The sequence below is a fragment of the Pseudorca crassidens genome, chromosome 9 (assembly GCF_039906515.1).
Source record: "Pseudorca crassidens isolate mPseCra1 chromosome 9, mPseCra1.hap1, whole genome shotgun sequence".
In the NCBI taxonomy this organism is placed as follows: Eukaryota; Metazoa; Chordata; class Mammalia; order Artiodactyla; family Delphinidae; genus Pseudorca; species Pseudorca crassidens.
Window position 1 is genome coordinate 86,003,737 of NC_090304.1, and position 18,096 is coordinate 86,021,832.

The 18,096-nt window shown below is 36.7% G+C and overlaps 1 protein-coding gene across 1 annotated transcript in view; it reads right to left on the reverse strand.

Annotated features, from left to right (window-relative positions):
* C9H11orf65 (chromosome 9 C11orf65 homolog) overlaps positions 1-10,122 on the reverse strand; it is a 123,196-nt gene extending 113,074 nt beyond the window's left edge. The window contains 1 exon segment of the mRNA XM_067750954.1: positions 10,027-10,122. The gene's annotated coding sequence lies outside the window, so the exon portion shown is untranslated.
* Positions 10,123-18,096: the final 7,974 nt, after the last annotated feature.

The following is an 18,096-nucleotide window of genomic DNA, read 5'->3' on the forward strand; positions in this document are numbered from 1 at the left end:
TTATACTGAATTTTGAAACATGGTGGTCACTTCAATTCATTACTTTTTCTGTAATTCATGTTCTTTTGCATTGTTCAACATACAGAACACTGTTACCTGGTTATTCACAAATAACCATAGAAACAGGGCAATATTTAAACAGCATTAGAAAAATAGATAAATATCATTCCCTATTTAACATTTCATTTCTGCTTAAAATCCAAAATTATTCATAGCATTGCCTAGATTTATCTACTCTAAAAGTTATTATGTAAATAATACACATATATATTCTTGTAGTAAAAATTTCAAACAATATAGTACTATAGAGTAAAAAGCGAAAATACCCCATTCCCCATTTCTTCTAGTCCAGTCCTCTGTTCAAAGGTTATCTTTATCTCTATTAATAGGTATGTGATTCTTCCAGCTCTTTTCTTATATATTTAAATTTGGACTATATATATGTACATATACATATACACACACATACCATAGATTGTTTATTTGCATTAATGTGATGAAATGATACATATTTTCTGCTTTCTTTACTTAACAATATATGTTGGAGATTTTCCATGTTAATACATATAGATCTTCCTCATTCTTTTTATAGTTGCACAGTATTTCTAAGTATAGATATGTCATAATTTATTTACTCTTTATTATTGGACATTCAAATTGTTTCTATTTTTTTTTGCTATTACAATTACAAAATGAATATCCTTATACATATATTTTTGTACATGGGCAATTATTTCTGTTGGATGGACTTCTATAAGTGGAAATGTTATGAGAAAAGGTATGCATATATATATTTGCATTGACTCTCTCTGAAAGGGGATATAAGAAAACTGCTGATTGTCTCTGGGGAGGGACCAGGGGGACTAAGGGACTGGATTTAGGAATGAAAAGGAGATTTTATTTTGGTATATTCTTTAATACTGTGTGATTTTGTTTCTATGATGTGTATGTAGCTCAGATATACATAACTTCACAAAAAAAGAGTGAGCTGTGACAAAGCAAGAGAGAGGCATGGACATACATATACTACTAAACGTAAGGTAGATAGCTAGCGGGAAGCAGCCGCATAGCACAGGGAGATCAGCTCGGTGCTTTGTGACCGCCTGGAATTGTGGGATAGGGAGGATGGGAGGGAGGGAGACGCAAGAGGGAAGAGATATGGGAACATATGTATATGTATAACTGATTCACTTTGTTATAAAGCAGAAACGAACACACCATTGTAAAGCAATTATACCCCAATAAAGATGTTAAAAAAAAAAAGAGTATGCACACTAAAATTTTGACACAGCCAATTGTCCTCAAAAATGTTAATCAGTTTACACCTATAAGCATTCTATGAGAGTGCATAACTTCTAGATTTTACAAAAGTGAGAAACTAAACATAAATGGGACATTTTTGTCCCATTGGAACAAAATGGGACATATTTATTGTGGGTCTTTAATATGCTTTCTAATAATCAACTTTATGTGAGTTTTACCCCTGTTATCAATGCTTAGTGATTGAAGGTATAAAGCAACGTATGTGAGAGAGTGTGTGTGTGTGTGTGTGTGTGTGTGTGTGTGTATGTGTGTGTGTATGATAGCACAAGATACCATTAGTGTTGATTCATGCAAATTACATAATTTTCCCCAAAACATTCTCAATTGTAGGCCAAGAGTAAGTGATCAATAAATAATATTTGCTGCTGACTGAATAGAAAATTGGTTAAATAAATTATGATGCTTTCATAAAATAGAATCCTGTGAGAATATTAAAAGTGATGCTGTAAATGTACACATTGACATGGAAAATGTTTCATATTACAATGTTCAATTTTCAAAGAGCAGTTTATTAAACAGTTATCTGTAATAAGCTATTTGTCTTAGCTTCTCCCTCCCCTATTCAAATAGATAAGTCTTGTATATATATAACTATGTACATACAAATATGAATGTTAACCGTGCTGATAGAATTGAGGAATTTAAAATATGTTTTTTTCGCTTATGTCTATAATGAACATGTACTACCTGAATAATAATAACAGTTTTAAAAAATTAATTTGTTACCAGCAGGAGAACAATTCACTGCAGGCTTAACTTGAAAAGTGAGCAGAAATAGGGTGTGGGAGGGATAGGGCATAAGGGGTTGGAGCGAATCTCCTGTAGGTGGATATCTAAAAGCTATACTACTTTGAGTGTGGTCCACAGACCTATGCCAGTCTCTGAACTACATGTTACCAGAAGAGATAAGTAAAGAAACTGATAGTAGTTTGAAGCTTTTATAGCAATTTTATACTGTTGTGGTGCACACACACACACACACACACACACATGATCAGTGGGTTTGTAGATCTGTTATTTTTTTTCTTTCTCTAGTAATTCTATTTTACAAAAGCAATGGTCTGCAACACATTGGAAATAACATTTTAAAAAGTTTCTTCACCACTGAAGATTGATCTAAAGTTTAGTCTTGGAATCAGGGCCAGGAGTTACATTTAGTTACATACAGTTCATGTAGGGTCAATAGCATTTGCTTAACATTCTAGAAACTGGAATCTACCAATAACTGATGCCTCTGTACATATATCAGACACCACTCATAAGGATCTTAATCTTGGTTAATGATCTTGTTATTAGTATTGCTTTAGTCCTCTTGTTTAGACTGAGTTTAGTATGATGAATGTTGGGGATTAGAGGCAGATTTTAACCTTTCATTAATATAATGCACCAATTAAAAGAGTTTTAAATAAATATTTATTGGAGGGAATAATACAATAAGTGACAAAGGAGGCTAAAAATTCTACATATTATATTAATTCTTTGTTGTTTAAGCAGAAACTTGAATGAAGTGGAATGAGCCATTTACATACACAAAGAGCTTTTTAGGCAGACAGAACAGCAAGTGTGAAGGCAATGAAATAGGAAACTGGAACAGGAAGAAGGCCAGTGTGACTGTAGCCAACTATAGAGAAAAAGAGTGATAGGAGATAAAAGCAGAGAGGTAGTGGCAACACAGATTACATAGTGCTTTCCGTGGTAAAAAGTTAGAATTTTATTGTAACTGTGATCGGAAGCTGCTGGAGGGTTATACCAGAGGAGTAACATAATCTGACTTGTGTATTTTAAGTGTCACCCTGAAAGGGGGCAAAAAAAAGAAAAAAAACCCCAAAACTAAACTATTGCTATGGCTCAGTATGAATAAGTATACAACCATAACCATGTTAATATTAATCCTCCCCAAATGTATGATACAACAACAGTAATACCCCATAATTATATACCCTATGATAATGCCACCCCCAATAATATGAATTTGGATACAACATGATTGGTGACTGGTTCTTGACTCCAAAGCAGGCTTACCCTGGATATTTAATTAGAGTTGACCCTTGAACATGGGTTTGTACTGCATGGGTACATTTACATGCAAAGTTTTCAATAAATATATTGGAAAAAATTTTGGGAGATTTGTAACAGTTTGAAAAAACTTATAAGGTGAACTGCATAGCCAAGGAATATCAAAAAATAAAGAGGTATGTCATGACGGCATAAAATATATGTAGATACTAGTCTATTTTATCATTTGCTAGTGTAAAATATACACGAATCTATTATAAAAAGTTAAAATTTATCAAAACTTAATGCACACACAGACTGAACATGGTGCCATTTGCAGTTGAGAGAATAGTAAACAAATGTAAAGATGCAGTATTAAACATACCTGCATAAAATTAATTGTAGAACATACCATACCAGTGTAGTAATTTCATAGCCACCTCTTGTTGCTATTGCAGTGAGCTCAAGTGTTGAATCTGCTTAAAATGCTGTGTGACACTAATCATCTCCATGTGAGCAGTTCACCTCTCCAGTGAATTGCATATCACAGTGAAAAGTGATCTCTTGCAGTTCTCACCTATTTTTCACCATGTTTAATGTAAACCCTGAATAACACCATGGGACCCATACAAAGAGCTGCTAGTGATGCTGGAAGTGTTCCAAGAAACAGAGTTCATGACATTACAAGATAAAGTTGAATTGCTTAATATGTACTGTAGATTGAGGTCTGCAGCTGCAGTTGCCTGCCATTTTGAGATAAATGAATCCAGTGTAAGGACCACTGTAAAAAAAAAAAAAAAGGAAAGGAAAGGAAATTCATGAAGCTGTCACTGCAGCTATGCCATCAGATATGAAAACCTTGCACTTTTTGCTGAAATACCTTTTTGTCTTATATTGAAAATGTAGCTTTTATGTGGGTGAAGGATTGCTATAAGAAAGCCATACCTATAGACTCTAATATGATTCAAGAAAAAGTGAAGTCATTATATGACAACTTAAAGCAAAAGGAAGGTGAAGGATCTAAAGCTGAAGAATTTAATGCCAGCAAAGAGTGGTTTGATAATTTTAGAAAACGGTTTGGCTTTAAAAAATGTAAAGATAATAGAAGAAGCAGCTTCTGCCAACTGAGAGGCAGCAGACAAGTTCAGATGCCCACTGAAGAGAAAGGAAAGGCTATCTCCCTGAACAGGTTCTAAATGCATATGAAAGTGACTTATTCTGGAAAAAAAAGTGCCACAAAGGACATTTATTAGTAAGGAAGAGAAGTGAGTACTGGGATTCAAGGCAAGAAGGGATAGGCTAACTCTACTGTTTTGTACAAATGCAGTTGGGTTTATGATCAGGACTGCACTTATTTATAAACTTGCTAACCCTTAATAATTGAAGGGAAAAGATAAATGCCAGCTGCCAGTCTGTACAAGAAGACCCAGACAACCAGTACACTTTTACTGAATTGATTCCATCAATGCTTTGTCTCTGAAGTCAGGAAGTACCTTGCCAATAAGGGACTGCCTTTTAAAGTTCTTTTGATATTGGACAATGCCCCTGGTCACTCAGAACTCCATGAGTTTATCACTGAATGCATCGATGTGGTCTACTTGACCTGAAAACACAACGTCTTTAATTCAGCCTCCAGACCAGGGTGTCAATAAGGACCTTGAAGGCTCATTACACATGGTACTCTATGGAAAGGATTGTCAACCTCTATCAGAGAACCTCAATAGAGAGACCAACGTGGAAGTCTAGAAGGATTACACCATAAAAGATACCATCGTTGTTATACAAAAAGCAACGAAAGCCATCAAGCCTGAAACAATAAATTCCTGCTGGAGAAAACTGTGTCCAGATGTTGTGCATGACCTCACAGGATTTATTACAGAGCTATTCAAGAAAATCATGAAAGGGATTGTGGATATGGCAAAAAAGGTAGGGGTAAAGGGTTGCACGATATGGATCTTGGCGACATTCAAGGGCTAATAGACACCACATCAGAGGAATTAGAAGGCGACTTGATGGAGATGAGTGCTTCTGAACCAGTTCCAGGTGATAAGGAAGAAAATGTAAAAGAAGCAGTGCCAGAAAACAAATTGACATTTAGGCAATCTGGCAGAAGAGTTCTTATTATTCAAGACTGCTTTTGACTTCTTTTACAACATGGACTCTTCTATGCTCGGCACTGAAACTAAAGTAAACAGTGGAAGAAGGATTAGAACCATGTAGAAACATTTTTAGAGAAATGAAAAAGCAAAAAGTCAGACAGAAATTATGACCTATTTCTGTAAAGTTACACTGAGTATGCTGGCCTCTCCTACCTCCCTTTTCACCTCCTATATTTCTTCTGCTTCTGCCACCCTGGGACAGCAAAGACCAATCCCTCCTCTTACTCAGCCTACTCAATGTGAAGATGATGAGGATGAAGATCTTTATGATTATACCTTTCCACTTAATAAATAGTAAATAATAATCATGCTGTATAGTTAATAAACTTATCTGTTATGTATGTGTGTGAGTGTCTTCACGTGAAAATCTAGTAACCATTACAGTGTGCCTCATTCTCCCTGTAATTGGAGAAACTGAATATGTCTATCATCACAGGTAAGTGGTTTAAAAATGTTAACAATGTTTCCAGTGCTGTACTATGAATATGACTAGCACTGTACAACATAAAAATTTTATAATTCTTTCATTAGTATATAGGCCAGGCTACTGTGAAGCAATCGTATCAATTGCACTAGGCTACCATAAAGCAATCATATTTCTGCCCCTTCATTATCAATGTATGAATCATTATACCTGTAGATTAATATGATTTTTTTCACATTATCTTCATTTTTGATGTCTAGTGTTAGTAATACATAAAATGTCTATGGGGCTTTGTACCATATAAGACAATAATGTTGAAGGTATGACAGAAGGACAATTCATCATGTAAACAGATGATGTAAACTCATGGCACCAACAAATAAAGTATAGTACTATAAATGTATTTTCTCTTCCTTATGATTTTCTTAATAACATTCTTTTCTCTAGCTTACTTTATTATAAGAATACAGTATATAATACATATAACATACAAAATATGTGTTAATCATCTGTTTATGTTATCAGTAAGGTTACTGTAGTTAAGTTTTGGGAGAGTTAAAAGTTGTATTCGAATTTTCAACTGCAGGGGGTGGTCAGCAACCCTAATCCCACGTTGTTCAGGGTCAACTGGGCTTTGTAATAACTCATCCTTATATTGAATGCAATTAAATTTTTGGAACCTACTTAGCGTTATGACATGATTTTTTTTTTTAAATTAGGAAGATGAGGGTAGAGGATCAGTGTGTATATGTACATATGGTTGGTGTAAGAGAGCTAAATTCTCATTTTATATTTTAAGAGGCTACCAGAAAACAGCCAAATCTAAAAGAAATCAAGACACACTACTATATATAAAATAGATAACTAGCAAGAACCTATTGTATAGCAAAGGGAACTCTACTCAGTACTCTGTAATGATGTATATGGGAAAAGAATCTAAAAGAGTGGATATATGTATATGTATAACTGATTCACTTTGATTCACTTTATTAGCAGAAACTAACACAACATTGTAAATCAACTATACTTCAAAAAAAATTAATTTAAAAAATAAGAAAAAAAAGAAATCAAGAATAAGTAGAATAACATGTTATTTAAAATATGGCTGTAGAAACCAAAAGAAGTGCATGTGCAATGAAGATAAAAGAGTAGGGATAAAGAATGACCAAGGGGTATTTTAGTACAAACAGCCAAGGAAGGCCTCTCTAATTAGGAGACACTACTTTTCATGATGCAAAGAGAGAACCATGGGAAAATGGTAGAAGAGGGTTGCAGGCACAGGGAACAAAAGATAAAAATGTCTTGAGATAAGGAGCTTGGTGTGTTGAAGTGGTAGAAAGGAAGAAAACTGTGCCATTGGAGCGCAGAGAAGAGACAGAAGAGTGGGAGGTAAGGTAAAAGAAATAGGCAGGAGCGACTATAATTATATGGGAAATTGACTGGCATGGTTTGGCAATGTACTAAGCTGACTTTAGTTCAGTAGAGCCAAATTTTAAATTTTTGAGAATTTTGTGAGTTAGTTTTTAAACAGTCATTATTTTAAAATTAAATTATTTAAGCTTACAATTAAATAAAATAAAGGTAATACACACTCAAAACTCATCACTTACTAATTACTTTACTATTGAAGGGGATCAGAATATACCACCCCAAAATATGCTACTTTGGCATAAGGATTATTTTGAGCTTAAGGCAATTGAGAAATAGCATATGTAGGAAAAGCTCTCTATCCTCCTTTTATCTGCCTAAAAGCAGGACATACATTTCCCTGTGTGAAGGTGTTCCTCCTCTTCTCTCCCATACCAGGAGGAGAAAAATAACCATTATCACTGGAGACAAAATAACCATTATCACTGGCACTGAGATGGGTCTGCACAAACCAGCCTTACTTAAATAACCCTTACCCTCCATGAGCTTTCCCCAAATATTTACCCTCCCACAATTTACCACCTCTAAAAACCCAAATCTCTTTCCCTTTGTCTTGTCACTTCACAAATTTATCAACTTTGTTAAAATAATATACAAGCTCCAAGGGCTAAGCACCCCTTTGGGTTTTCACTTCCTTTCCTGTATATATGTAAAATTAAAATATTAACATCAAATAAAATTTGTATGTCTTTTCTCCTGTTAATCTGTATTTTGTCGGTTTAATTTGCAGGCTCCAAGCACCAAACCTGAGAGTACAGAAAAAAATTTTTCCTCTCTTACACTATTTTTTACTACTATTTATTTTCTTGCGGTTATTTATTTTTATTGCAGGGTTCCTCAACAGTGACCCATTGACGTTCTGGGCTGGGTTCTTTGTTGTGAGGGTTGTTCTGTGCACAATAGGATGTTTAGCAGAATCCCTGCCTTATACTCACCAGATGCAGTAGCACAGTTGTGACAATCGAAAATATCTCCAGACATTGCCAAATGTCCCCTGGGGAACAAAGTCACCCAAGGTTGAGAACTACTGGTCTCTGCATATTATCTCCTGGTATCTGTATGGTGGAAACTATATCATGGTGCATGACCACACATACCTTTCCAGTTCCTGAGGCATGTTGGTAGCTTGAAATTGGCCAGTGTGGGAGTATTTATATTATAGAAATTGACAAATGTTACAAATCAGGGCTTGTTGTTTTGCTGGTTGTCCAGATTTAAGATAGTAGCATTTGAAAATGTTAACTTGCAGACTAATTCCACATGTCACCATTACACTATGAATAGCACAAAATAGTGATGAAATATTTTTCAGTATTCAAAATTATTACCTGACTCAGAAATGAATCACATTACTGAGGAATGATAAAGTTCCACACATTTCAAGAAAGAGAAGTGCTCAATTGTGGAGAGTCAAGTAAATGGAGGATAAATAATTAGATTTGGCCAACTAAAGTTGCTTATTGGAGCAGCAAGGAAGAAAGCCTGTGTCGAGGAAGTGGGAACGCTGAGACAGTGAATATGTAAATGATTCTTTGGAGTGCTGTCAGGGAGCAGAGATAAGGGGTATTTGCTGGAAGGTGGGAATGGATTCAAGAAATTTTTTAAAATATGGGAGACATTAAGGCACATTAAGATGTTGTTAGCTATGAAGGGTGAAGTCTTTCGAGTAGTTTAAAAGGACAAGGTCCAGAGAAGAAAAGGGGGTAAGGACAGTTGCTGGCCTTAAATAAAAAACAATACTGATGTCATATGGTTATTATGAGGCTCCAAATAAATTAATGTGAAAACACTTCAGAAATTCTAAGATACTAAAAAGTACTATCAAGCCACTGTTCAGGTCATGAGGATTTTACATCTGGGTTCCACTTGCAGATTCAGAGATAAGATTTTTATCTATCCCAATTCAAAAACTTATTATAATAGATCATGGCTCCGCTGATCTATTCAGGCTTCATGAGAAAAAGATTACAAGGTTAAGTCTTTGAAATCTAAGTTCCATTTACTTCTTTAAAAGTTTGAAAATAGAATTAAAATTAATTTGCTGGGATTAGAACCTATGCTTCCCATTTTGTTTCCCCTACTGTTTTATTGAATAAACAAATGTTTCGCGATCTTTATCAGTTTTGTAATTTCGCTTTTCCTTTTCTTCTGTGGTCCTTTATACCAAGAGCGGAAGAGGTAAAAAAAAAAAAAACTGCTTAGCCTCCTCCTTAAAAACGATTTTGCCCTTTCCATCTCTAAATAATGAAATGAAAAGACAGAAAACCATTTCATGAATCGAACAGAAAAAAAGTCCAGAAAAACACGTGAGGTAGGTTAAGTATTTCCCGTATTTCCCGCTCGGCCTGAAGGTGGACTAGACAGTATCTGCGCGGTGAGTGGGGCACTGAGAGCGCGAAGGATGGGCCGGGAGCTCTTTTCAACCAGAGGAACGCGAGTTCACCGAGGGCAAGGAGAGGAAACACGGAAACACGGGAGAAGGGGTTAATCCTGGCCAAGATTTTAAACGAGAGGCTAGATGCCCAATGGGGGTTTCAGAGAAACGAAACTTAATTAAGAGGGCTGGATAGGGCGGGGACCTCAAGGACCTGGGGCCGTCAACACACTGAACCAGAGGAGGTTCAGACCCAGCGGCCCCAGAGGCAAGCCGAGTGGGAGCAGTACCGGCTAAGGGGGAGGAGACACCATTCCCTTCACCTGCCAATCGCCGCCTGCCTGAGCTCCACTTGTGCCCCAGGTAACGCCGCAGACAGAAATGACGTAAATCTAGTTCCGCTTTCTTAGGCAGGGCTTGGCCCCGTTCGTCCCGCCTCTGGGCCCCGCCCCTCGGCTCCGGGCCTTGGTGCGTCCCCGACCTTTGCGAGTCGCGGAGATCAAAAATCGGGGAATGTGAACGTGCTTGGACTTCTTAGAAGCTCTCACAGCGGCTGTCAGTGGCTTTGAGGCAAAGGGTTTGGGACGGGAGAGAAACCGAAGGGACTTTCTGCGAAGCTGGGCTCAATATTTTATAACGCCCGGTTGCTTCAACCAAGGACTTTAAAGATATTGGAGAAGTGTGGTGAAATCCTTTCTACTGAATTAATTTATTCGTTTGTAAATAAAAGAACTGACCCTTCTAGCTTTTTGAGACATCCTGTGTAGGATCAAAAAATAAGTGACACGTGACTGCAGTCCAATGCTACTTCTAAATTTAAGCTATTTAGCTGGTAAAGCCTAAACCAATTTTTAAGTGAAAACAGATGACCTCGTAAATGAATTCCTAGATAACTTTAAATTATACAAATATGCAGGTCTAAAGCAAGTTTGATTTGCTTGAATTCCAGATGTCTCACACTTGGACCTGTTTTAGTTTGTCACTTATTGCAATGTCAAATAATCTTGCTCAGAAACTGCCCGGTTCTGCTATTTTCCTCCTATGCTCATGCAAGTAATACAATTAGTTTGTAAGGAAGATTAACGTCTAGGGGAAAAAAAACAGCTGAAGAAAATGTTCCCTACATAATACAGAATTGTACAGAAGAAATTCCCTGTAGGCTAATTCATTGACTCACTGAGTTTCCAGAGTTCTTTAAAATTATTTTCACAAATCAGAATAAGCAGATGTGAGCTTTAGTTCCCTTTCATGTAGTTACTTGATACATTAATACACAGTAGCTATGAATAATAAACTGTAAAAATATAGTCATGGAAACATTATGTATATTTGTACTTTTTGTTTATATGTTACTTTAAAAATAAGCCCTACATATTTTTAATGGAGTGCCAGTCTGAATCACTTAAAAAAAGAAAAAAAGATTATAATGTTTACTATTTGAGCATGTATTAATATTATTTTACCTTTAACCTGATCCAGAACAATTCAGTAATTCCTTAATAATAGGCTCAGACCTTTTTCTATTGCTCTAATACATGTAAAAATATTTCAATTTTTTAAAAGAAAAAGTATGTTTAAAGTAGTCACAAAGGATCATTAAGACTTAAAACCATCAGTTTTTCTATTTATTTATTAATATGCACCTGCTTCAATCTAGGACAATTTACTAGGAAACAGAACTCAGAGGAACTTCTGGGTGGTTTTATAAAAACCTTTCTTTCCTTCCTTCCCTCTGTTCACCATATCCTTCCTTATTCTCCTCATCTTTTTTTTTTCCTCTCTCCTTTTTCTTATTATTATACAGTATGTACTATTATATTAACGAAATTAATATTCTTGCTTTCCAGTTAGGAGGCAAAGATTTATAAGCAATGTAAAGACAAGAGATAAGGAAAAAAATTGAATTGGTATAAGAGAAGGGGATATATATATTTTTATTAGTCATCCATTTTATGCATATCAGTGTATACATGTCAATCCCAATCTCCCAATTTATCACACCACCACCACCACCCCCCTGCCACTTTCCTCCTTGGTGTCCATACGTTTCTTCCCTACATCTGTGTCTCACTTTCTGCCCTGCAAACTGGTTCATCTGTACAATTTTTCTACGTTCCACATATATGCGTTAGTATACGATATTTGTTTTACTCTTTCTAACTTACTTCACTCTGTATGACAGTCTCTAGATCCATCCACGTCTCTACAGATGACCCAATTTCATTCCTTTTTATGGCTAAGTAATATTCCATTGTATGTATGTACCACATCTTCTTTACCCATTCATCTGTTGATGGGCATTTAGGTTGCTTACATGACCTGGCTATTGTAAATAGTGCTGCAATGAACATTGGGGTGCATGTGTCTTTTTGAATTATGGTTTTCTCTGGGTATATGCCCAGTAGTGGGATTACTGGGTCATACAGTAATTCTATTTTTAGTTTTTTAAGGAACCTCCATACTGTTCTCCATAGTGGCTGTTTCAATTTACATTCCCACCAACAGTGCAAGAGGGTTCCCATTTCTCCCCACCCTTTCCAGCATTTGTTGTTTGTAGATTTTCTGATGATGCCCATTCTAACTGGTGTGAGGTGATACCTCATTGTAGTTTTGATTTGCATTTCTCTAATAATTAGTGACGTTGAGCAGCTTTTCATATGCTTCTTGGCCATCTGTATGTCTTCTTTGGAGAAATGTCTATTTAGGTCTTCTGCCCATTTTTGGATTGGGTTGTTTGTTTTTTTAATATTGAGCTGCATGAGCTGTTTATATATTTTGGAGATTAATCCTTTGTCTGTTGATTTGTTTTGAAAACCTTTTCTTTTCTTTTCTCCCATTCTTTTCATCTTGTTTATGATTTCCTTTGCTGTGCAAAAGCTTTGAAGTTTCATTAGGTCCCATTTGTTTATTTTTGTTTTTATTTCTATTACTCTAGGAGGTGGATCAAAAAAGATCTTGCTGTGATTTATGTCAAAGAGTGTCCTTCCTATGTTTTCCTCTAAGAGTTTCATAGTGTCCAGTCTTACATTTAGGCCTCTAATCCATTTTGAGTTTATTTTTGTGTATGGTGTTAGGGAGTGTTCTAATTTCATTCTTTTAAATGTAGCTGTCCAGTTTTCCCAGTACCACTTATTGAAGAGACTGTCATTTCTCCATTGTATATCCTTGCCTCCTTTGTCATAGATTAGTTGACCATAGGTGCGTGGGTTTATCTCTGGGCTTTCTATGTTGTTCCATTGATCTATATTTCTGTTTTTGTGCCAGTACCATATTGTCTTGATGACTGTAGCTTTGTAGTATAGTCTGAAGTCAGGGAGTCTGATTCCTCCAGCTCTGCTGTTTTCCCTCAAGAGTGCTTTGGCTATTCAGGGTCTTTTGTCTCTCCATACAAATTTTAAGGATTTTTGTTCTAGTTCTGTTAAAAAATGCCATTGATAATTTGATAGGGATTGCATTGAATCTGTAGATTGCATTGGGTAGTATAGTCATTTTCAAAATATTGATTCTTCCAATCCAGGAACATGGTATATATCTCCATCTGTTGGTATCATCTTTAATTTCTTTCATTAGTGTCTTATAGTTTTCTGCATACAGGTCATTTGTCTCCTTAGGTAGGTTTATTCCTAGGTATTTTATTCTTTTTGTTGCAGTGGTAAATGGGAGTGTTTCCTTAATTTCTCTTTCAGATTTTTCATCATTAGTATATAGGAATGCAAGAGATTTCTATGCATTAATTTTGTATCCTGCAACCTTACCAAATTCACTGATTAGCTCTAGTAGTGTTTTGGTACCATCTTTAGGATTCTCTATATATAGTATCATGTCATCTGCAAACAGTGACGCTTTTACTTCTTCTTTTCCAATTTGTATTCCTTTTATTCCTTTTTCTTCTCTGATTGCCATGACTAGGACTTCCAAAACTATGTTGAATAATAGTGGTGAGAGTTGACATCCTTGTCTTGTTCCTGATCTTAGAGGAAATGCTTTCAGTTTTTCACCATTGAGAATGATGTTTGCTGTGGGTTTGTCATATATGGCCTTTATTATATTGAGGTAGGTTCCCTCTATGCCCACTTTCTGGAGAGTTTTTTAATCATAAATTGGGTGTTGAATTTTGTAAAAAGATTTTTCTGCATCTATTGAGATGATCATATGGTTTTCCTTCTTCAGTTTGTTAATATGGTGTATCACATTGATGGATTTGCGTATATTGAAGAATCCTTGAATCCTTGGGATAAATCCCACTTGATAATGGTGTATGATCCTTTTAATGTGTTGTTGGATTCTGTTTGCTAGTATTTTGTTCAGAATTTTTGCATCTATATTCATCAGTGATATTGGTCTGTAATATTCTTTTTTTTGTAGTATCTTTGTCTGGTTTTGGTATCAGGGCGATGGTGGCCTCGTAGAATGAGTTTGGGAGTGTTCCTTTCTCTGCAGTTTTTTAGAAGAGTTTGAGAAGGATGGGTGTTAGCTCTTCTTTAAATGTTTGATAGAATTCACCTGTGAAGCCACCTGATCCTGGACTTTTGTTTGTTGGAAGATTTTTAATCACAGTTTCAATTTCATTACTTGTGATTGGTCTGTTCATATTTTCTATTTCTTCCTGGTTCAGTCTTGGAAGGTTATACCTTTCTAAGAATTTGTCCATTTCTTCCAGGTTGTCCATTTTATTGGCAAAGAGTTGCTTGTAGTGGTCTCTTAGGATGCTTGGTATTTCTGCGGTGTCTGTTGTAACTTCTCCTCTTTCGTTTCTACTTTTATTGATTTGAGTCCTCTCCGTTTCTTGATGAGTCTGGCTAATGGTTTCTCAATTTTGTTTATCTTCTGAAATAACCAGCTTTTAGTTTTATTGATCTTTGCTATTCTTTTCTTTGTTTCTATTTTTTTTATTTCTGCTCTGATCTTTATGATTTCTTTCCTTCTGTTAACTTTGGGTTTTGTTTGTTCTTCTTTCTCTAGTTCCTTTAGGTGTAATGTTAGATTGTTTATTTGAGATATTTCTTGTTACTTGAGGTAGGCTTGTATAGTTATAAACTTCCCTCTTAGAACTACTTTTGCTGCATCCCATAGGTTTTGGATCATCGTGTTTTCATTGTCATTTGTCTCTAGGTATTTTTTGATTTCCTCTTTGATTTCTTCAGTGATCTCTTGGTTATTTAGTAATGTATTGTTTAGCCTCCATGTGTTTGTGTTTTTTATGTTTTTTTCCCTGTAATTTATTTCTAATCTCATAGCGTTGTGGTCAGAAAAGATGCTTGATATGATTTCAATTTTCTTAAATTTACTGAGGCTTGATTTGTGACCCACGATGTGGTCTATCCTGGAGAATGTTCTGTGTGCACTTGAGAGGAAAGTGTAATCTGCTGTTTTTGGATGGAATGTCCTATAAATATCTATTAAATCTATGTGGTCTATTGTGTCATTTAAAGCTAGTGTTTCCTTACTAATTTTCTGTTTGGATGATCTGTCCATTGGCGTAAGTGAGGTGTTAAAGTCCCCCACTATTATTGTGTTACTGTCGATTTCCTCTTTTATAGCTGTTAGCAGTTGCCTTATGTATTGAGGTGCTCCTATGTTGGGTGCATATATATTTATAACTGTTATATCTTCTTCTTGGATTGATCCCTTGATCATTATGTAGTGTCCATCCTTGTCTCTTGTAACATTCTTTATTTTAAAGTCTATTTTATCTGATATGAGTATTGCTACTCCAGCTTTCTTTTGATTTCATTTGCATGGAATATCTTTTTCCATCCCCTCACTTCCAGTCTGTATGTGTCCCTAGTTCTGAAGTGGGTCTCTTGTAGACAGCATATATGTAGGTCTTGTTTTTGTATGCATTCAGCAAGCCTGTTTCTGTTGGTTGGAGCATTTAATCCATTCACATTTAAGGTAATTATCGATATGTATGTTCCTGTTACCATTTGCTTAATTGTTTTGGGTTTGGTTTTGTAGGCCCTTTTCTTCTTTTGTGTTTCCCACTTAGAGAAGTTCCTGTAGCATTTGTTGTAGAGTTGGTTTGGTGGTGCTGAATTCTCTTAGCTTTTGCTTGTCTGTAAAGCTTTTGATTTCCCATCGAATCTGAATGAGATCCTTGTCGGGTAGAGTAATCTTGGTTTTAGGTTTTTCCCTTTCATCACTTTAAGTATATCCTGCCACTCCCTTCTGGCTTGTAGAGTTTCTGCTGAGAAATCAGCTGTTCACCTTATGGGAGTTCCCTTGTATGTTATTTGTCTATTTTCCCTTGCTGCTTTCAATAATTTTTCTTTGTCTTTAATTTTTGCCAATTTGATTACTATGTGTCTCCGTGTGTTTCTCCTTGGGTTTATCCTGTATGGGACTCTGTGCACTTCCTGCACTTGCGTGGCTATTTCCTTTCCTATGTTAGGGAAATTTTCGACTATAATATCTTCAAATATTTTCTCGGGTCCTTTCTCTCTCTCTTCTTCTGGGACCCCTATAATGCGAATGTTGTTGCCTTTTAATGTTGTCCCAGAGGTCTCTTAGGCTGTCTTCATATCTTTTCATTCTTTTTTCTTTTTTCTGTTCTACAGCAGTGAATTCCACCATTCTGTCGTCCAGGTTACTTATCCATTCTTCTGCCTCAGTTATTCTGCTATTGATTCCTTCTAGTGTTTTTTTCATTTCAGTTATTGTATTGTTTATCTCTGTTTGTTTGTTCTTTAATTCTTCTAGGTCTTTGTTAAACATTTCTTGCATCTTCTCAATCTTTGCCTCCATTCTTTTTCCAAGGTCCTGGATCATCTTCACTGTCATTATTCTGAATTCTTTTTCTGGAAGGTTGCCTGTCTCTACTGCATTTAGTTGTTTTTCTGGGGTTTTATCTTGTTCTTTCATCTGGTACATAGCTCTCTGCCTTTTCATCTTGTCTATCCTTCTGTGAATGTGGTATTTGTTCCACAGGCTGCAGGATTATAGTTCTTCTTGCTTCTGCTGTCTGCTCTCTGGTGGATGAGGCTATCTAAAAGGCTTGTGCAAGTGTCCTGATGGGAGGGACTGGTGGTGGGTAGAGTGGGTGTTGCTCTGGTGGGCAGAGCTCAGTAAAACTTTAATATGCTTGTCTGCTGACGGGTGGGGCTGGGTTCCCTCCCTGTTGGTTGTTTGGCCTGAATCAACCCAACACTGGAGCCTACCTGGGCTCTTTGGTGGGGCTAATGGCAGACTCTGGGAGGGCTCATGCCAAGGAGTACTTCCTAGAACTTCCACTGCCAGTGTTCCTGTCCTCACGGTGAGACAGAGCCACACGCCGCCTCTGCAGGAGACCCTCCAACACCAGCAGGTAGGTCTGGTTTAGTCACATATGGGGTCACTGCTCCTCCTGGGTCCCGATGCACACACTACTTTGTGTGTGCCCTCCAAGAGTGGAGTCTCTGTTTTCTCCCAGTTCTGTCGAAGTCCTGCAATCAAATCCTGCTAGCCTTCAAAGTCTGATTCTTTAGGAATTCCTCCATGGGCAGAAGACAAGTCATTTTTCTTGGAGGACTTATTCAGCCCATGTAGGTGACAAGTGCTTGTTCCATAGCTGCGGTGCTAGTGGTACCAGTGACATAGGTGGTGGCAGAAGGTTCTTGTTACTCTTTGGTAAGGAGAAAGAATGGGGGTGGGGTGGGGTATGAAGGGGAAACAGCTCTTATATTCCTTTAGCTGGTTCACTGTCATCTGAAGCATGTTACTTCTTGTTGTCCACTAGCTCACATTAAAGATATGGATAAAAACCCTTAGAAATCAGAGAGAGACTACACTGTGCCTGTTTAAAATATCCCCTTATCATATACTATGAACTAAAGTATATGGGATTTGGTTAACACATACTGTAATACTCAGGTATTTGTCCCAAACCTTCTGGAGTGAGGTTGATCTTGCTACTTCATTCCCTCGAATCAAGTCTGGTGACTTAGGTAGTCCTCAGTTCCAAGGCTCTCAGAGGTGTTGTGATATTATTAAAAATATACCTGATCTTTGTCTCTGGTTCCTGGTAGAGAGTTTCGAAAACCTTAGAATTTCCTGAGTGATAGAAAGAAGTCTCTAATGAGGTATTAATGGTGGGACTCTTAGGTAGCTTCAGAATGGGACTGGTCACCAAAAAGACCAAGCACATGATTAGAGGATTGGGACTTTAGCTGTCCAAACTCCTGGGAGGGGAAGGAGGCTGGATATTGAGTTCAATCACATGGTCAGTGGTTTAGTCCACTGACCATGCCTACATAATGAGACTCCCCCCCAAACTCTGGACACCAAAGCTCAGTGTAGCTTCCTGATTAGTAGCACAATGATGAGGGTGACATGCCCTGGCCTCCCAGAGAGAGGGCATGAAAGCTTTGTGCTCCTTTCTAGACCATGCCCTATGGGTATCCTTTAAAATGAAACTG